The sequence below is a fragment of the Canis aureus genome, chromosome 2 (genome assembly GCF_053574225.1).
Source record: "Canis aureus isolate CA01 chromosome 2, VMU_Caureus_v.1.0, whole genome shotgun sequence".
Lineage (NCBI taxonomy): Eukaryota > Metazoa > Chordata > Mammalia > Carnivora > Canidae > Canis > Canis aureus.
Window position 1 is genome coordinate 52,909,850 of NC_135612.1, and position 21,277 is coordinate 52,931,126.

Here is a 21,277-nt window from a genome sequence, read left to right on the forward strand (position 1 = left end):
CTACTTCTCTCTCTCCCTCTACCTGCCGCTCCCTCTGCTTGGGCTCTCTCTCCCTCTCTCTGTGTCAAATAAATAAATAAAATCTTTTTAAAGAAGGAAAGAAAGAGAAAGAGAGAAAGAAAGAAAAGAAAGAAAGAAAAAGAAGATATTACAGTGCTAACAAGTGATACAAAGACAACAGGAGAGGATCGCGTGACATAACACGGAGGAGAGAAGGGAGACCAGTTTAGGTAGGTGACTAGCAAAGTATTCTCTGCAAAGGTAATACTCACACTGAGACCAGAGCAGTAAGAAGCCAGCCTTACAAGGATCTGAGGAGGCAAAAGTTCTGAGAAAGAAAGAGAACCCGGACCTCAGAAACTGAGCAGCACCAACAAAGTCCACTAAGTTTCAACAAAGGGGCTGTGCAATATACGTGAAGAAAAGGGAGTCTTTGCAACAGATAATGCTAGAATAACTGGATGTTATTCTATGCCAAAATATTCTATGCCAAAAATAAAGTCAAAAATAAACTTCACACCTTGTACAAAATTTAACTCAAAATGGATCATAGGTCTAACTGTAAAACACAAAAACATAAAACTTCTAGAAGAAACAGAAGAAAATCTGCATGATCTTTGGTTTGGGATCAGTTTTACATACAATACCAAAAGCAGGATCCTCAAGAGAAAAATCAATATAAATTGGACTTTATCAAAAATAGAGGGTGTGCTCTGTGAAAGATATCACTAAGAGAATGAACAGACAAGTCACAAACAGATAGAAAATATTTACTAATCACATATCTAATAAAGAACATGTACACAGAATAAATAAATCTTAAAACTCAAAAATAAAAACACACGCAACCCACTTTTTTAAATGGACAAAAGATTCAAATGGGAAAAAAAAAGACCTATGCCTGGCAAATAAGCATATGAAGAGATGCTCAATATAATTTTCCATTAAGGAAATAAAAGTGCTAATAACTGGGCACCTGGGTGGCTCAGTGGTTGAGCATCTGCCTTTGGGTCAGGACATGATCCCAGGCTCTGGGATCAAGTCCCTATGAGGAGCCTGCTTCTCCCTCTGCCTATGTCTCTGCTTCTTTCTGTGTATCTCTCATGAATACATAAATAAATCTTTTTTACAAATTGCTAACAACTATTAAATATCACAACCTATCTATTGGGATGGCTAAAATCCAGAAAACTCGACTACACCAATGCTGACAGCAATGCAGAGCGACAGGAACGCTCATTCATTGCTCGTGAGGAATGCACAACGGTATAGCCACTTTGGAAGACAGTCTGGCAGTTTCTTATAAAGTTAAACGTAGACTTACCATATGACCCCGAAGTAATCACACTCCTAGGTAATTTACCAAGCAAATCGAAACTTAGGTTAACACAAAAATCTGTTTCCTTAAAACAAATGTGTACCACAGCTTTGTTCCTCATCATCAAAAACTGGAAGTCACCACGTCATCTTTTCATAGGTGAACCAATAAACTATGAAACCCTCATACAATGGGATACTGTTCTGTGATAAAAGAACTGAGCTATTGACACACAACAACATGGATAAACCTTAAATGCACCTTGCTAGGTGAGAGAACACAGATCAAAATGCCTACATGTTGTATGATTATATTCACGTGACATTCTGGGCCAGAAAACCAGATGAGTGGTTGACAACAAGGGCTTGGGGAACGGAAAGAGGTTGACTGCAGAGGGGAGACACGGGGTGATTTTAGGTGATGGGACCATCCTGTAGGATCCTGGGATGGTAAATACAGAATGCTAAGCAACTGCCAAATGCATGGAACTTAACAGCCCAAAGATTGAGCTTTAACATACACACATTCAAAAAAATCACCCAGAATGTTGGAAGACTCCAGACTGTGGTAGAAGAATCTAAATGTATTGCAAATGTATGACAAAAATTTACTGTAAGTAGTTGCAGGAGGTGGGGGCGGGGAGGGGTGTGCAGAGGAATTTACCTAAATAACTTTGGGAAATAGTGTTTTAACTAGAAACCATAGGGCTAAAGAGAAAAGGAACTGTACATAACCACTGACTCCCTGGGGCAGTCCAGTTGTTCCTCACAGGGATATGGGTTAACAATTCTGACATTGCTTGTGCCCATCTCCTGGGTTGAGACAAGGAAGTGGCCGGTGAATGGGAGTAGTCAGGATTCTCACTGCTGGATAGGGAAGTTCTAGGGCAGCAAAGGAGGGAGGCTGGAACAAAGCAGACTGTGCTGGGTTTATCACAGACATCACTGTGCATTCCTGCTTAACTTCATTTAGAAATGGATGACACGTACAGAAATAACTATAGATACGAGTATAGGCACCCATAGGTTAGAATGCATGCGCGTATTTCCTGGCTCCGTCTGCTGACAAGGACTAGAAGCAGCAACAGCGCAGGGCTCAGACCTTGGTCTGTATTACATGTTTCCAATGAAAGAAATCGGGGTTCCTTAGAGAAATGGCCAATTCTAGGGTTAGGGCAAAGAGAACACAAAATGAGCCTGGGGCATCCAGAAAATGTTTTAACGAACAAAAGGATGAAGGCATGTGAAACATAAAAAAACTAAGCTAAAAGAGTTCCCAGGGGCACCTGGGTGGCTCAGTGGTTGAGCATCTGCCTTTGGCTCAGGTCATCATCCCGGGGTCCTGGGATCGAGTCCAGCATAGGGCTCCCTGCAGGGAGCCTGCTTCTCCCTCTGCCTGTGTCTCTGCCTCTCTCTCTGTGTCTCGAATGAATGAATGAATGAATGAATGAATGATCTTTTTTAAAATTTAATAAATAAAATAAAAGAGTTCCCACTCACCAGAATGGGAAAGGTAAGCAATAAAATAATGTGTTATTGGAATAGAACCCAAAATGTAAAATAAATATCCATGAGTCCATAGCAGTACAGATGAATGAATGATTGAATCCAGAAGAAATGCTAATAATTTATGTAGCTACTCCCTCCCTCCAGCAAGAAGAGCTTACTGGCCCTCCCCACACTTTGAGCCTGGACTATGCTCAGTGAATAGTTTCCAAAAAGTAAAGCAAGGGATGGATGGAAAGAGAAGTAGCTTTTCAGTGGAATGATGTTTCAGAAAATGTATTTTCCCAGGTGGTCAAGATGAACAGAATCAGTGATAAGTCCCTCTGGATAGCATTGCCCAAAATGATATGATAAGAAGTGTACTTTGCCTCTCTAGTCTTTGTCCCAAGAGCCCATAAACCCAGTCCAACCATTAGAAAAACAGCAGACAAACCTAAGCTGCAAGGGCATTCTACAGAACCCTAGGGGTGTCTGGGTGGCTCAGTTGGTTAAGCGTCTGCCTTTGGCTCAGGTCATGATCCCAGGGTTCTGGGATGGAGCCCTGCATCAGGCTCCCTGTTCAGTGGGGAGCCTGTTTCTCCCTCTCCCTCTGCCACTCCCTCTGCTTGTGCTCTCTCACTCTCACTCTCTCAAACAATTAAAAAAAAAATCTTAAAAAAAAAACAAACAAACCTTAGGCCAATCCTCCACAAAACTATCAAGACAAGTGTGAGAAATTGTCCCAGGCCAAAGGAAACAAAAAGACATGATGATAAGTGTCTGTGGCATTCTGGATGCCATCCTGGAATAGAAGGACATTAATGGAAAAGTTAATGTGAAACCCAAATAAAATATAGAGGCTAGTTCTTGATAATGGGCCAATGTTGGTGGCTTAGTTATGACAAATGTGCCATGATAAGGTAAGGTATTGACGATGGGGAAACTAGGTAAAGAATTGATAGGGACTCCCCAACTGTCTTTGCAAATTTTTTTTATAAATATGAAAGTATTCTAAAATTTAAACATTTTTGAGAAAGGCACAAGCCTAGCTGATCAGCCAAGAGCACAAGGGCCAACATATCACCACCGACAAAGGGTGAAGGGAGTGGATGGAACCCAGAGTCAGACCAGAGCCCTGGCAGGGCCTTGTCAACCTGCATTTGAATCCTGGTTTGGCCTTATGCCAAGTGGGTGATCTTGGGCAAGTCCTCTGCTTTCAAATTTGTATGTTGAAACCTAATGCCCAGCATGATGCTGATAGGAGGTGGGGCTTTGGGAGGCGCCTCGGTCAGGAGAGTGGATCCTCATGAATGGGATTAGTTCTCTCATAAAAGAGGCCAGAGAGCTCTTTTGCCCCTTCCAGCACATTACAGGCTCATGGAGAAGGCATCATCCACGAATCTGAAAGCAGGCCTCTGCTAGACACCGAATCTGCTGGTGTCTCAATCTTGGACTTCCCAGCCTCAAGAACTGTGTGCAGTAAATATCCATTGTTTATAAACTATCCAGTCTCTGGTACTTTGTTATAGCAGCAAGAATGGGCTTAGACATTCTTCAATCTCTCTGAGCCTCTGTTTTTCTCATCTGTAAAATGGAGCAATAATAATGCTTTCCGGGCAGCCCGGGTGGCCCAGCGGTTTAGCGCTGCCTTCAGCCCAGGGCGTGATCCTGGAGACCCGGGATCGAGTCCCACGTCAGACTCCTTGCATGGAGCTTGCTTCTCCCTCTGCCTGTGTCTCCGCCTCTCTCTCTCTCTCTCTCTCTGTGTCTCTCATGAATAAATAAAAAAAATCTTTAATAATAATAATAATAATAATAATAATGCTTTCCTAATGGTTTCCAGTTTGAGGCTGATATGAACATCTTTGTACATGTCGTTAGGTGAACATGGGCACACATAACTGTTAGATATTTATCTAGGAATTGCTAAATCATAAGGCAAGGCACGCACATACTCAGCTGTAGTAGATCCTCCAAACTGTGTCCCAACATGGCTATACCCCTTCAACAGATTTCATGTATTTACTTTTGCACATAGACTAAAATCCACACTCTTCACCACTCAGAAAGTGGAATGTTGAGGAAAAGAAGCCAAACACAAAAGAGTACATGTTCTGTAATTATGTATATCCAAAGACAAAACTAACCAATGGCTTAGAAGTTGGAACAAGTGGTTACCCTTGCCAGAGGGCTAGGGACTGAGGGCCTCCTAGGGGCTGGAGATGTTCTGTTTCTCGCCCTGGTGGCTAGCTACATGGGTGTGTTCACTATGCGAAAATGCACCAAGGTGTGTGTTTTGAATATACATTGCATTTTAGGAAAAGCTTACATTAAAGAAAATTCTACTGAAGGACTTTAGGAAGAAGAGTGCCTTTATTTTTAAAGGTTGGGCTGCTTTGTGGAGAATGGGTTACAGAGAAGCAAGAGAGAGATGCAGAGACCAGCTAGGAGGCTAAGGCAGTGGTCCAGGGGAGGGACAGTGGGTGTTTGGAGCTGGGGGATGGTGAGTGACAGGGGGAGTTGGAAAGGATAAATCCTGGAAGTATTTCGGAAGTAGAGCTGACAGGACAGCTGGACAAGATGTGTGGGGTTAGGCAAGAGAGCAGTCAAGGATGATACCCAGGTTCTGGCCTGAGCAACCAAGTGGATGGAAGTCACTTTTATCAAAACAAATTGCCTGTCACTCATGTATCTCATCCATACTGGGGAGGCTTCTTATCTCCAGGCCTGGGCACAGTGCCCAGCAATAGGAAATGAAGCACCCCTAAAATATTTATGGAATGAATGACAAGACTATCCCCTTTGGAAAGAACCAGATCCAGGGCATGGAGGTGACAGCAAAGCAGATCATATATGAGAGAGATGTGTAAGTCGCAAGAACAACAAGGACAGAATAGGGAATACGGTGAATGATATTGTAATGATGTTTTGTGGTGACACAGATGGGGACTGTCCTTGGGGCGAGCACAGCATAGTGTAGTGAAAAGCGGACTCACCGTGTTGTACACCTGAAACTAATGTAACATTGAGTGTCAACTATACTCAAATAAAAATATTTTTTTTTAAAGAGAGAGAGAGAGAGAAGGAAATGCTCCCCAGGGATGGCAGCTATGTATTCAATAGAAGATGGACTCCCCTTCTTGGTGGTGGGCTCCCTGTGCTGGAAGAGTAGGCAAAGAGCCTGTGTCAGAAAGACAGTGCAGAAGCAAGACAGTGAGGACAGGTGACCTCAAAGGTCTACATCACCTCCAGGCTGCTGGTTTGTGATTACCTGTCAGCAATGCCCAATGCCATCCGAGTGCACGGAGTCAAGGGGTGCCTCGGCTGGCTCCCTCCTCCTCTGCTTTCCAGCATTGGTGACATCACTTGGGCTTGAGCAGAGCCAAGCGGTGGGCCCACCCTCACACCCTCCAAGAGCACACCCTCTTTCCCAAACCAGATGCTCTGAACACACATCATGATCTGTGAGCAAACATCCCGGCCCAGGACCAAACAACCCCCTTTTGTTTCCAAGCCAGAGACCAAGGGCCAGGGGCCAGGGCTGGCGAATAAATATGCTTTCAGTTGAAAAAACGTTAAAGTGTTTTCTCACTGAAATTAAAGGCATTGGCCAGATTCTGAGGTTCCTTTATGTGATTTTCCATACTTTGGCTGCGGCTTCAATGGACCGCTGTCCTCATGGGTTTCTCTGGCGACTCCCTCCACCCTGGCAAATTTCTCTTCCTCTGAACACCTGAAGCCCCGACACTCAGAACCAGCCAAGATCTATTCATAGGGGAGCCTGAGATGTGTCCTCACCTGGATCGTCTGCTCCTGAGACGGGCAGCCAGGTGTCAGGCAAAAAGAATCAGACTGGGCACCTGGATTCAAGCTCCAACTTTGCATCTTACCTGGTGATCTTTACCAAGCAGCTACTCAGGCACATTTATTTTCTTCCTGTAAAGCTCATCTCCTTTCCTCCTTTCCAGGAGGTCAGTGACATGAGGGAGAATTGATTCCTGAGCCCAGAGAAGTCCTAGCGGTCTTCACCTGCGAGGGAACTTGTCTACATCTGGGTTGGGTTTTGGTCTGCAGAATCGAAAGGATGTGGAAGAAATGCCTTAGAAAGATCTATTTGTATGGAGCCCTGCTCAAAGCCTTTCTATGCAGGCCAGCTGGACATCTGGACAACCCATCTCATGAATGAGACCGGATTGAGGCCATTTCCGGAAGAACATCAAGTTCTTCCCTGGAAATTGTTAGAAAAACAAAATTAACCCCAGTAAACTTGAAGATCTAATGGGCTTTATTAAATAATTCGTGAATTGGGCAGCATCACCTCTAGCAAGCAGAAAGGAGCTCTGTCACGCTATAGAAAAGGTAAGATTTTTTTTAAAATCACAGAGGGAACAGGAAACAAGGAAATTATTAGCAAGGAATGCATTGTCTTAGGCAAGATTTTCCTCCTTGTAAAGGGTCTATTAGTAAATTTCCTAGAGCTGACTGGGAAATACCATGTTGGCTGGTTGATTAAAGGTTACATTCCTTGGAGGATTGAAAGTGCACTTAAGTTAGGTATTAAGTGTTGGTTTTCTGATGTGGGGCCTTAACCTAAGAGACTCCATTTTAGGCCTGTGGCTTTCTTTTGAACAATATCAAACCCAAGGAGGGCTGGAGGCAGAGCCCCAGGAGGGCAGGATTGAGGGGTGGCCAGCAAACTGCAGGTCCAGGAGGGTTTATCACTGGCTAACCACTCAACACTCTGACATTGCCCCAATACCCAGTCTCCCCTCATCTCATCCCCCAGCTGGAAGGGCCTCTCTTTAAAGCTCTGGTAGCCTTGGGGCATCCGGGGGGTGGCTCAATTAAGCTTCTACCTTCAGCTCAGGTCATGATCCCACAAATCCTGTATCAGGCTCCCCGCTTCTCCCTCTATCCCTACCCCCTGCTCGTGTGTGTGTGTGTGTGTGTGTGTGTGTGTGTGTGTGTCTCAAATAAATAAATAAAACTCTTAATAAAAGGATCTAGTAGACTTGTCTAAGCACAGATCACGGACCTGTTTGGGAACTGGTTGTCTTCTTTGTCTTACTACAAGAAAGTAGCAGTAAGCTCCCCACCATTTGAGCCAGCAGCTCTGCTTGGCAGACCCTCCTCTTTCTGCCATTTGTCCCAAGAAAAACTTAACCCTCTCCATGAGCTGAAATAGCAGACTTAAAATGTCTGACTTCTTTCCCCAAACCTACTGCTCTGTGGCTCTCGTCTCAAAGCCTTCTGAGTCCCAGGAGATGTGAGATGAACCTCCACATAACTACCAGGGGAGCAAGCTGATCGGCCCAGCCTTTGCCAAATTTCACATATGCCACCGAGCCTGGTAGGAGCCCAGTTTGGCTGTCTGGGGCAACCTCCTCACCAGAAAGGGGAATTTGGACTTTATTTCCTGTCCCAATTCCTGTGCCACACACTTGGCTATCAGGCAATAGCCTTCCTACCTAACCCTTCCTGTGTTCATTCATTCATTCAAAAATATTTATGGAGCAAATGCCAAGTTGTGTGGTGTGAGAAGCCACGCAGAACCCCAGAGTTGATGCAAAGAATTTTTTCTAATTTGAATTTTAATTTATTAAGTAAACTACACCCAACATGGTTTGAACTCATGACTCAGAGATTAAGAGTTGCAAGTTCAGGGCAGCCCGGGTGGCTCAGCGGTTTAGCGCCACCTTCAGCCCAGGGTGTGATCCTGGAGACCTGGGATCGCGTCAGGCTCTCTCTGCATGGAGCCTGCTTCTCCCTCTGCCTGTGTCTCTGCCTCTCTCTCTCTCTGTCTCTCATAAATAAATAAATAAAATCTTCTAAAAAAAAAAGTTGCACGTTTCACTGACGGAGCCAGCCAGGTGCCCCAAGAATATTTTTTAATTTTTTTTTAAGATTTTATTTATTTATTCATGAGAGACACACACAGAGAGAGAGGCAGAGACACAGGCAGAGGGAGAAGCAGGCTCCATGCAGGGAGCCCGAAGTGGGACTCGATCCCGGGACTCCAGGATCATGCCCTGGGCCAAAGAGGCAGGCGCTAAACCCCTGAGCCACCCAGGGATCCCCCCCCCCAAGAATATTTTAAACTGAAGACATTTGAGATTCAACAAATGGATATCTGACTAAAAGCAGAAACTTCTAAGAAATGAGGATTGCCATAAATTTCTTCTTTGGGGCAGGTCTACTCCCAGGAAGGAGTAAACTACCAGAAATCCCCTCTCTGGAGGAGTTTTAGGGCCCCAAAGACGACAGAAAGACCACTCATACATTTATAGACAAACATTATCACAAACATTCTTATGTCCACTTTGTTCTCCTAAAGAAACTTCTTGTTCCACCTTTCCTTTTCCCTACTAAGTTAGATATATGAGCCCCTAATTCTGACCCTCCATTTTGAGTTACTCATCATTAAACACTCCAGTGTGTACAAACTCTTTTCATTTGTTAACCAGTTTTTTGTCAGTTTAAGTCACAAGCCTCCAGGTTCAGATCTTCTATCCTTAAGAGGATAGAAGAAAGGGTTTTTTTTTTCCCTCTCCAGCAGTAGTTTGTACTGAATCTTCTTTTACCCTTTAGTTCTCAGCAGGGCCTGAAGCCCCTGAGCCCCTCACCTAGCACTGCCAACCTCTTGATCCTAAGACATCAAACCTTCCCATGGGCCCCTGAGGGTGTCCCTGCTCCTAGCCTTACATACCAAGTATCTACTAACCTCAGCAGAGTAACTCCCTGGTATGTGAGTCTTGGGCTCAGAATCCACTCCTTCCCCAGCACAACCATGGGCCTAGCCTATTTGTCTTTCTAGAAATTAGATTCTAGACTCTATTTGTCTTTCTACAATCTAGAATGTTGATTGATGCCCTGAGGGCTCTTACCAGACAATATGGTGACTTTTGGCCAAAGGAGCTTTGGCACAGTCTAGACCCCTCAAAGTCTCACCATCAAGGTGAATGACAGAAAAGCCTCTTTGTTTCCCCAATAATCCAGCCCATCATTGCTATCTCAGATACCCCCACATTCCTAAAGGGCAAACTTTCGTCCTCAGTGATAGTACCACCTACTCCTTATGGAGGACAGGACAGTGTTCCTAAGGACCCCGTAATCAGCTGGGCTGCCCCTCTGATAATGAGTGGAGTATTTTACGGCCACCCTGCCCCCACCCCTTGGTCCTGCCAGGAGCAAGAAAGGGTCCCAGTGAGCCCAGACTTCTTTCAGGCAGCTCTCAGCTACACACACAAAGACCAGCTGAGGCTTTGAAACGATCACTCAGTAAAGGCCCAGTTGCATTCTAAGGGAGGGTAGCCCTCCCTCTCTGCCATTGTCTGGGGGTGGATATGGGGGGCGGTGAGGGGAAGTCATTCTTCCGGTGATCTGTGTGTTTGGGAATGTAAAGTTGAAATGTCCCGGGAGGCATCCAGGCAGTTGGAAATAAAGCTCCTGGGAGCTAGTTAATCCAAACACACAGTTGTGAAAATGTCAGTTTTAAGGTGGCAAACCCACCAGTGAAAATGGGGGTGCCTCCCTGGAGGTGCATGCAGGAGCGAGGCAGAAACTGTGTGTCTTCACCTGCCAGGCTCTGTGAAGATGACCCCCCTCATCTGGCCAACTCCCCCAGGTGCTTGAAGCAGAAGAAGGGACAGGACCGAACTAAGAAGTTCTGGGTGCCTATGAGCCATAAGGCAACATTAGGACGCAAGCAGGCCACGGCGTTCGGAGTCCTCCAAATGGGGATCGAGCCTGGCTCTGCCATTTTTGTAATGGGACGACCAGAACCAGCAAATAATGTGTGGGGCTCAGTGCAAAATGAAAATACCAGGCAATGAAAATACTTTGTTCAAAAATTATAAAGAATTTCAAGATGACGGCAGCAGAGCTTTTTTTTTTTTTTTTTTTTAAGATTTTATTTATTTATCCATGAGAGACACAGAGAGAGAGAGGGGCAGAGACACAGGCAGAGGGAGAAGCAGGCTCCACGCAGGGAGCCTGATGTGGGACTAGATCCCGAGCCTCCAGGATCACGCCCTGGGCTGAAGGTGGTGCTAAACCGCCGAGCCACCCGGGCTGCCTGCAGAAAACCAAGCTTTAAGCCAAGGGCAGGTCCTTCTCAGTGAACAGCCCCATGAGACAGGTCTGCACACAGGAAGGAGGCCTGGAGCAATCTGGGGCATGTTCTTTTCCTTCCCTTTGATTCTCTTGCTTCTCCAAAGGTCGATGTTAAAAGGAAGTAGTTGTGACCTCCACCGGGCCAGGTACCAGATGGAGCTAAAGTTGGGTTGTTCCCATATCCTTTCTTTATCCACAAGACGATTATTTCCTTGAGGGAAATGGTGATCTTTTCCATCTTTTGTGATCACAGCGCTTGGCATATAGTAGGTGTTCAATAAATGTTACAGAAGCACGATGTTCTCAAGTTCTTGCTGATCCTTGAACCTGCCTCCCTTCCAAAGATGACTGGTCTACCAGCCACTTCTCTCCATGTCCTAGTTCCTTCCTTGGGTCACGGGGACCTCAGACCTTGACCCCCAAGTCCCCACACCTACGCCAGGAATTAGATTGTCCACTTCTCTAGTTTTCTTACACAATTGCACTCTCAAGCATCTGCTTGGGTGTAACTGTATCCTCCAGTTACAATGCTCAAGAAGGTTATACAGATACTGCCCCTTACCTGGAAAAAAAAATCTTATTGGTCAATCCTGAATTTCAGAGGATGGTACAAAACATTACTTTTCCTGTGAAGGCAAGGCTTGGCAAGAGACCAAGACACCTCCTTTTCTCTCTGGTAACCCTCCTGTCCCCTATGTGTCCTCTCCACACTTCCTGAAAGCCTGGCTTCATCCTGGCAGCTGCCCTGTGTGGTCCAGACACCTAGGATCTTGTTTCTGCTTCCATCCTAGGAGGGAGGTGGAATGGGGGCTCCAGGAGCCTCAGGCTCTCAGATTCATCAAGGTGAGGGTCAACAGGGCAGGCAGACCTTTCTGTCACCTCCCCTGACTTGACCTGGCTTCATTATCATGCTACAGAGGAGCCTGGGTAACTAAGTCAGAAGAGCTTGTGACTCTTGATCTCAGGTTCCTGAGTTTGACTCCCATGTTGGGTGTAGAGGTTACTTAAAAATAAAATCCTAAAAAATATATATATAGAAAGAACCGAATTATGCTACCGAAGCTCTTTTACCAGGTAGGAGGAAAGCAACTTAGGCAGGGAGGCACACAGAAAACCAGCCAGGCCCCTTGAACTACAAGCCACAGTTGATCCAGACACTTATTCACGCTTGTGAGTGGCCCTGGAAAGTTATAGATGCTTTGTGAAATTCCCTGTCTCCATACTGAGCATTTAGGATCTGCCAGGCCTGATGCTGAATGTCAGAGGTGACCAGAAGGAGCTCGAAGCCCAGTGAGGGAAGTAGGACAAAGTGCAGTAAGGGCCGCATGACAGGTTCTAGCAAAGACCGCAGCAGCTCTCAGAGACAGGACAGATGGCAGACCCCACACTCCCTGCCTCTCTCTATAAGGGCCTCCAGTGGCAGCTTCGATGCCTCTCAAAGCCAGAGGTACCAGCAGAGCTCTAAACTCATCTCCTCCCTGAAGTAGCAAATGGATGCCCCCTTGTTGCGGGACCTCCCTGGAATGGGCAGGAGGGGCTCTCCCAAGGCCCTCTCCTACAGAGTTTGCTCCTGGCACCTGACTTGTGAGTCCTTGGGGTGGCTTCCTCCACACCTCTCAGAGAACCGTCACACCCCTGCTGTCTTGGACTCCCTGGGGAGAACCATCAGCCCCTTTCTTGCTCACTCCAAGCCTCCCAACCATGTTCCTGAGGCTGCCATTGAATCTCCAAGCCTGTGCCACCTCCACAAGCCTGCCACCAATGGGCCCCCCTCAAGTGGGCTCTGACCCTACCACGCTGCTCAGTTCTTGGGGTGCAGGCCCTACACTCTGCATACTTCATGCCTCTCTCTAGGACACCGCTGGGGAGCAAGAATTTCCTGTCCCCTTCAAGGTCCTTCTACCTAGACTAAGAGTCAAATTGACATGGACAGGTTAACAAGGAGAAAGTCGAATTTAGTTCCATACATTCTCGGAGAATCCAAGCAGCCACAGACATTCCAAAGATGGTTGGGCAAAAGGAGGTATACACGTGGTCATTCTGAACTGAGAAGAGGGCGGGGGTCCAGGCTTCAAAGGGAACAGATGCAATTCATAGGAAGAGGAGAAAGAGTAAACGTGTTGTAAACAAATGTTTGCTGGCGGCAGCTGCTCAGAAACAGCGGGACACAAAGGACTTGGATCAAAGGGCCTCCCTGTCTGCCGTACCCAGCTCATATTATAACGTAGGTATCTGTGCTGATAGCACTCTTCCTGAAGCAGCTCCTCTATCTACATTCTTTTTAGGCAATGAGGGGGAGGGAAAGAGCTTTTCTGGAATCTACCAGATTTCAATTGCTTTTTAACTCAAAATAATCTTTATGCCAAAGTGGCCCATCTTGGGGCAGCCTGCCCTATGCCCCTACGCCATCCCCCAAATGGCTGACCCGTTGCTAAAGATACCCTGGGTCATGTCTCCACCATGCCAGGTTAGGGACCCATGTCCCCCCAGGAGGGAGGGTGGGCCCCAGCCAACACAACACCCTCTCCGCTCCCCAGCCCCCAGCAGGCCTTCTATTTCTGCTCTTCCAACCAAACTTCTCCCAGTATAGACTCCAGCTGTAGCCCCTCTTCCTGCATCATCAGAGCTCCTTCCTTCATCAAATCTTCTCACTGTGCCCATCTCACAGTAGGGAGGATGAGGCACAGAGAAATCTCTCACTGCTATTTGCTCAGGGGCACAGCTGCTGGGCCTTTTGCCTGGTAGCCTAGGCCCTGAGGGCAAAAAGAGTGGATCCTGGCTTGGGACACTGGCTCTCCTGGGAAGAGAAGTTGTCAGAGCCAGCTGCAGTGAGCAGCTCCCAGGCTCCCAGCACTGCCTCCAGTCAGGCCTCCCTCACTCCCTCCGCCAGCAAGCTTGGACAGGGAGCGGGCACCCAGGGGGCACCGGAAACTGCTCGCAGCCTCCCAGGGGACCTTTCAGACCGAGTTGTTTTTGAGGATCAGAGAGCCTGGAGGACACCAGGCAACAGGGAGGCTGCAAATGGAACTCTGCAGAGAAAAGCGTAAATACGCACTTAAGCACCGGTGACATTTCCTCATCAGCCCACGCTGGCCAGCTCTCCCTGTCCCCCTGCCCCCACGCGGTCCCAGAAGGCCGGCTGGCACGGAGCACGAGCACGGAGAGTTCCTTCCCAGCACGGCAATTAGCTCCAGACACGGGAGCAGATGCACATTCTCAGGGAGGCGGGGTCCCGCGGCCTTGGCAGGGCCCGCCGCAGCTGCCCACCGCCAGCAAGGGCATCCAAGGGAGTGAGGCGTGGGAGCCGGGCCCTTAGAGGGGCCACCACCAGACCCTCCGGGCGGCCATCAGGCCTTGGCAGGAGGAGAAAACATCCTCCTCTTAGAGAGAGGAAAGAGAAAGGCAGCGTGGCCTGGCAGGCCAACTTCTGCCAGTCTCGAAGGGGTGGAGAACAAAACGCTTTTTCTCCAGGGCCTCGAATCTTCTGCCAGGCTGGGCCATTGGCTGGTTCTTTCCCAGCTCTGGGGAGGTGTGGCGAGCAGAGCTGCCCAGGGCCCATTGAGGAGAGGCACCGAATAGACCTCTCCCGGAGGCCCGGCCAGCGGATGAGACCTGCCCCCGGAGTCAGCCTCGCAGGCTCTGCGTCCCGGGAGAGCCACATGCCCCGGCCAGGCCACGTAACATCTGCGAACGGCAGGGTCCTCCTGCTAAAAATGATAAAGATGGGGTACGTCATGCGGTGAAAAAGGCAAGGTGCAGAGTGCGTGGACAGTGTGCCACCATTCAAGGAGGCTGGAGAGGGGAGCCACAATGTTTAGGCGGTTTGTTTGTGTGCACCCAAAAGCATCTCCGGAAGGATAAACAGAAAATGGGCCGTTTGGGTTACCTCCAGGAAGGAAAATGGGTGACTGGCTGAGGAACAGAGGAGGGAGGGAGACTTTTCAGGGCATACATTTTAGAGCTTTCAAGTTTTGAATTGTTTCAGTTACTATATATTTAAAAATATTATTTGAATTAGATGCACAAAACACAAGCGTAACAGTATAGACCTCACTGGATGGCTGTGAGGGTGAGTTAATATCAATGAAATGGCAGGAGGAAGCCCAGTGTATGACAGGACCTCAGGAAGTGGTGTTAGAGCCCTAGAGCTTATGAAACATGTGCACAAGTCCATATAGCTTGGTAGGGAAGGGTGAGACCAGGCACAGTGGTTCTGGCCATGCAAGTAGGACCTGGAGGTTCAGAAGGGACATGCCCAAAGTCACACAGCTATAAGTGACAGATGTTGGATTTTGGACTGGATTCTTGTTCTCAGGAGGAGCCTGGGAACGTGTAGAAACTAGAAAAACTAAGATCTCTGGAGATACCATCACTAGGTGAAAATCAGACCCTTCCGAGAAGGCATGACTTGCAAGGTCAGCCTTCAGAAGAGCAAGGGGACCCAGCCTTGGGTGATCAGGGCAGAAATTTGAGCTGGGGCGTAAGGGTAGGGAGGCTCACCCAGAATCTAGCCTCTGGCCAGAGCGGATCCATTCGTAGAATGAACACACATTTCTTTTTTTTTTTTTTTTAATTTTTATTTATTTATGATAGTCACACAGAGAGAGAGAGAGAGAGAGAGAGAGAGAGAGAGAGAGAGAGGCAGAGACACAGGCAGAGGGAGAAGCAGGCTCCATGCACCGGGAGCCCGACGTGGGACTCGATCCCGGGTCTCCAGGATCGCGCCCTGGGCCAAAGGCAGGCGATAAACCGCTGCACCACCCAGGGATCCCTGAACACACATTTCTGTGCTTTCTCTAACCAGCCCCCTACTTGGCATCAGCTAGAGAGGAATCCCTTCTCAAAATGCCCCTGGCCCATCCCTCACCCAGCAGGCACCCCCTCTACCAAGAGGCACTCAGCCAGGCCATGGGAACAGCAAGAGGTCTAAGGAACCTCTTGAAGCTTCTAGTTTAATTTGAAGTTAAGAGCAGACAAGTATCTGTTCTTGGAGCCCTGGGTCTGTCACTCCCTAACTATGTGACCTTGAGTCAGACACTTCACATCTTGCAGCCTCTGCTTCCTCATCTGTAAAATGGGCATTAAAAAAGCAGCTGCCTAGCTTGTTTTGAGGATTGAATGATAGTCCATAGAAGGCTTGTAAACTATATATGGGAAATGCTCGACTATAGCTCTATCAGCTATACTGTCACGCAAGAGAGAAAGGGAAAAAGTGCATTTTAAGACAGACAGGACCAAAAGTTGGATGAGTGATGAAGCCTACACAGCATTAACATTATTGAGATTCCGGGAGGGGATGCGGGATAGTCTAGAAGGGCTCCATGATCAAGTAGAGCTTGAACTGGGCCTTGAAGCAGAGGAAAAAGAAGACAACATTCCAGGGACACCTGGCTGGTTCAGTTGGAAGAGCCTGTGATTCTTGATCTTGGGGTTGTGAGTTCAAGCCCCATATTCAATGTAGAGATTACTTAAAAATAAAGTCTTAAAAAAAAAAATAGAGGAGATGACATTCCAAGGAAGAGGCTCAGTCATGGCAAAGGTGGGAATAAAGGCATGAGATCCATACATGGGGCCGAAGGGAACCAAGACTGCAGACTTGTCTTTGGGGAATTAGCCCCTCATCCTGTAGATGAAACACCAGGATCCGAAGCCAGCTTCTGCAGCCCTCTCCTGGAAGCACCCAGGCTGGGCCAGAGGCCACCCAGAATTCCTGTACCTCCTCTCTCTGGGTCCTGCTGCCAAGACCAAGACTGCCTCAAAGGATTCGAAGTCAGGGATGCTCCATTCCCAATCCTGGGAAAGGCCAGTAGGTACAGGCAGCCTGACTCTGTGCCCACTGTCTTCACAATGACGGTCCCCATCACAGTCAGATTCTTCTATGCTTGGGCAGTCAGTAAAACTCAGTACCATCTGTTCATAACAATACATGCTCATTATTAGAGCTTCAGAAAATATAGGAATACTTTAAGAAGAAAAGAATCAATACCTTCATCCTCCAACCCAGAAAGAATTTCGGTAATCATTTGACCATGTATGTCCTTCAGATCCTGGTCCTACACACACTGTTTTGACAAAGTCAAAAATTGGGGCATGTGTGATCAACATCCTTCTAAAATGGCTTCACTGATCCTCACCTCCTTGAAGTCACACCCTTGTGTGATCCCCTCCCTTTGAGTATGGGCCGGACTTGGTGACTTGCTTATAAAGAGAATATGGTAAAAATGATATAATGTCATTTTTGAGATGAGGGTCCATCTTACTGGTCCATCTTTCTCTCTGGCTCTCCTCACAGGCTGCCCTGATAGGAAGGATCACTCAACAAGGAACTGATGGCACACTGATTCCTACACCCTTGAGGTCCTAAATCCTACCAACAACCATGTGAGTGAGCTCGCAAGCAGACCCTGCCCCCATAGTCCTCAGATAAGACTGCAGCCCCAGCTGACACTTTACAGCCTTGTGAGAAACTCAAGAAAAGAGGTCTCACCACTTGTGAGAAGAGGTGGACCAGCTCAGCTGTGTCTGTGTGACACACAGAGTGTGATATAATAAATGTGTATTGTTTTAAGCTATGTTTTGGAATAATGTGTTATGCAACAATGTATAATAATAATAAGCTATGTATATAATTTTTTAAACTAATTTTAAAGCCTAACATGACAACATAAGCATTCTCCTTCATTATTCTCTCTGCAAACATTGTGCTTGCATGTTGTGGAATGCTTCATCCATAATTTGTTTAACCATCCTGCCATGATAGGACATTTGAATTATTTTTAGGTTTGCACTGTGTGGTTAACATTGTTATGCACAAAACGTCATCTTTTTAAAACGATTGTATGTATGTATGTATGTATTGAGAGTGAGCATGAGCAGGGGAAGGAGCAGAGGGGGAGAGAGAGAGAGAGAGAAAGAGAGAGAGAGAGAGAGAGAGAATCCTAAGCTGATGCCCCACTGAGCACAGAGACAGACATGGTATTCAATCTCACAACCCTGAAATCATGACCTGAACCAAAACCAAGAGTTAGATGCTTACTGACTGAACCATCCAGGTGCCCCTAAAACATCATCTTTAAAAAGATTTTTTTAGAGTGTATTTCCATAAGAATTATTGTGTTGAAAAACATCCACACACCACTTAACAGTATGAGTTATGATAAACTCACCACCTACCTCTTTAAGGTACATCTTATCCTTTTAAATCCTGCCTCTCTAGACCAGACTTCTCAACAAAGTTTCATAAGTCAGGCTGAGAGCCAAGGATTTTGCTGGGGTCAGAGTAGCTCTTAGAGAAGTCATGAAGCAAGAAGCTCAGGTTCAATTTTCCTTTTAAGAGCATTTGGTACTGAAGGGGCCTGGGGGTATGCATTCTATTTAATGCAAGCTCAAACTGTATGTCTCAGCAAACCCATTCTCATCGTCTCTTAGGGTTCCCATTGACTGCTGTGTAACTTTGAGCAAGTTATTTAACCTCTGTGCCCCAATTTCCACAACATCATACATAGTGTTGTGTGAGAATGAAATGATGTTAAAATATGTGAAGTGCTTAGAACAGTGCTGTACATAGTGTGTGTATACACTATGTACACACTATGCGTGTGTGTTCTCATTCTCAGAGAAGGATAACATGATGATGAAGAGCTGAGCAGAACTGCCTTTAAATCCCACTGATTATGAGCTGTGTGACCTTAGACAATGACTTATCCTTTCGGACATTCAATTTGTGCATTTGCAGACCAGGCCATGAAAGTAGGAACCCTTATTTGCCAAGGTTCTGTATCTAACTCTGTACAGTGTTTATAATCATATAATTAAAATTTACATATAGTTTGCAATTGTATGATTACAGAAGAGGGCCTCCAATTTTATAAGTTTCTGAGCCTCAAAAACCCTGGTCCACCCCTAAAAAGGGTAATGCCATATGGAGTGCTTATAAAAATTAAATGAGATAATGTGTTTAATGACTTAAAAGAGTGTCCAGCACATAGTAAGCCCTGACTAGTATATAGTAGCTACTTCTTTGGAACATACAAGAACAGAACTTGCTTTCCTCCTTTTCTTCCTTTATATATGTAACCACTTTGGGAAACTTCATTTATAAAAACCGAAATTTTAGAAGAGACGATAAAACAGGATGATCATTCTAGTTATAAAATGACTCACTGACTTTACTTTTTTTTTTTTTTTTTAAGTAAGCTCTATGCCCAACATGGGCTTGAACTCACAACCCTGAGATCAAGAGTCACATGCTCTACCAACTAAGCCAGCCAGGTACCTCTCTGGTTTTACATTTTTAGTTGATGTCTGAAAAGCAGGGATCCATCCACCAGACAAACATGATTATTGAGACACCAGAAGTGCTTTGAAATCCTGAGAGGACAGTCCCTGCAGGGAACAAAGAAATAAACACACCGTGGGTACCCAGCACTGCTGTACCTGCAGAGCCAAAGCAAGAGGATGAGGTGTGGCTGGCCACACCTTTCCAAGCCTAGAGGACCGGACCCTGCCTTGTTTTTATTTTTTGTAAACATCCAAATGACCTTCTTTAAAAAAAAAAAAAAGAAAAGAAAAAAATTTTTAAAGAAAGTAATGAAGCAAAGAACCAGAGAAGGTAGGTGTCACTCACAGCAAAACCGCTAGTGATAACACAAGACGATAACACAAGGCAATAATGAGGAGGTTGAGACTGGGTAAAACCAGGAGTAAACACCAGCAAAAGGAGCAGCGGCTGATGGAATGTGGGAGGGAGAGGATCCAAGACAGGGGTGGCCAGGCAGTGAGTCAGCCTGGACACTTGGCGGTCCCTCCTTCCAATGGCCCCTTGGGGAGGCAGGGCACAGACCAAGGACATGCCAGATAAACCCGCTCAGGATCCAAAGGCCCTGGAAGCCCCTCCTGGATCCCTTGTTCTCTGTCCCTCTTGACTATGGCTCCCTCCTCCACATCCAAGCTATCCCTTGCTTATGATTCCAGCTTCTGTATCCTAAACCAGAGCTTGCATGAAGGACTCATCTCTTAACTGGGGGCATTTCATTCCCAGCATCCTGTAGCTTGTGTGGCTACCTCCTGACATGCCCACATGACCTTGGGCTGTACCCACATTTTCTAGACCAAATAGATCCTCCAAAAGCAATGATTCCAAGCTACGGCAACTCTGGGTAACAGAGTGGCAAAGGCAATGATGCCTTGGGCCTGCCCAGTGTTCTCCCTGGTATGACCTTGACAGTGTCAGTGCCATAATGAGGGGCATGATAGCCACAAGGCCTACCTTACTTGAGCATCGTGAAGTTGAAGTGAGCTGATATGTGGGAAAGTGCCTTGCAGGAGGAAAGGTATGTCACAAAGATAGATTATGGTGATAAACTTGAGAAATTTCAAGCCCCAGCCTGATGTGGCACATTCTCCTCTGTCTCCTGCAGTTACCTGGAAATACCACATGGGCTCTTTCCCTAACCCCTAGGGCCTGTCTGTACAGGCCAGGCCAATCAGTGCTCAGAGAGGTTTCCTCAGTGCTGGGTTGGACAGTGCTTAGGGCCTTGTGAGCACATCTCGCTGACTGTCCTCCCCCTGGGACCACGTCTCCAACTTCCTGTTGATACCTAGCCCAGGACAAGAGCCACCAGGAGGCAACTCTGATGGCTGAGCATCCTCCCAGAATGTGAGAATCCCCATCTCATAGGGGAGGGAGGAGGAAGAGGAGGAGAGAGAAAAGGAGAAGAAAGAGAAGTAGTTTTATGGTTGAAAAGTTCGGGAAATTCTGATGACCAGATCCAGCCCTCTCTCCATTCCCATTCTTGACCATCAAGAAAACGCATAGTAACCTGTGGGGTTGGGACAACACAGTGACTAAGGGTGTAGTTGGGGTTTTTGTTTTTGAAGTTGTTTTAAAGGCAATTTTCAAATACATAGAAGTAGTGTAGATAGTAAAATAAACCCTTTGGATCACCTTCAATAACTATCAATACTTACGAACATGAGGGAGGAGAGATTTAGGGACCAACTCAATGTCCCATTTCCAATCCTACCACCAATTAATGCTGAGACTCTAGGCAAGTTGTTCAATCATTCTGTTTCCTGATGCATTTAAGTGGGAATGATAATTGCGAATAATTACCTTGAGAACTCCTTATTCTGTAGTAAATGAAATAAGATAGTTCTAAGGCACTAGCTGAATGTCCCCAACAAAGTAAGTGCTCAATCATTAGTGATAATCTGTGCTAGAGGCAATGTCCTAGAAGTTAGGAGTGTGGGTTGTAGCGGCCCAAGGCAGACTGCCCCAAGATAGACCACTTTGGCATGCACATTTGTTTGAGTCAAAAGCAATCAAAACCCAGCAGATTCAGGAACAGCTCTTCACTTCCCC

The 21,277-nt window shown here is 46.5% G+C and overlaps 1 long non-coding RNA gene across 2 annotated transcripts in view; it reads right to left on the reverse strand.

Annotated features, from left to right (window-relative positions):
• Nucleotides 1–10,704: 10,704 nt before the first annotated feature.
• Nucleotides 10,705–21,277, reverse strand: part of LOC144297708 (uncharacterized) — a 37,609-nt gene continuing 27,036 nt past the window's right edge. Inside the window, exons 5-6 of one of the 2 annotated variants that reach the window (XR_013364625.1) lie at nucleotides 20,884–21,045; nucleotides 10,705–11,476 (exon numbers count right to left, since the gene is read on the reverse strand). This is a non-coding gene — a long non-coding RNA (uncharacterized LOC144297708). The remainder of the gene's footprint in view (nucleotides 11,477–20,883; nucleotides 21,046–21,277) is intronic. The other variant, XR_013364624.1, reaches the window with a different exon arrangement.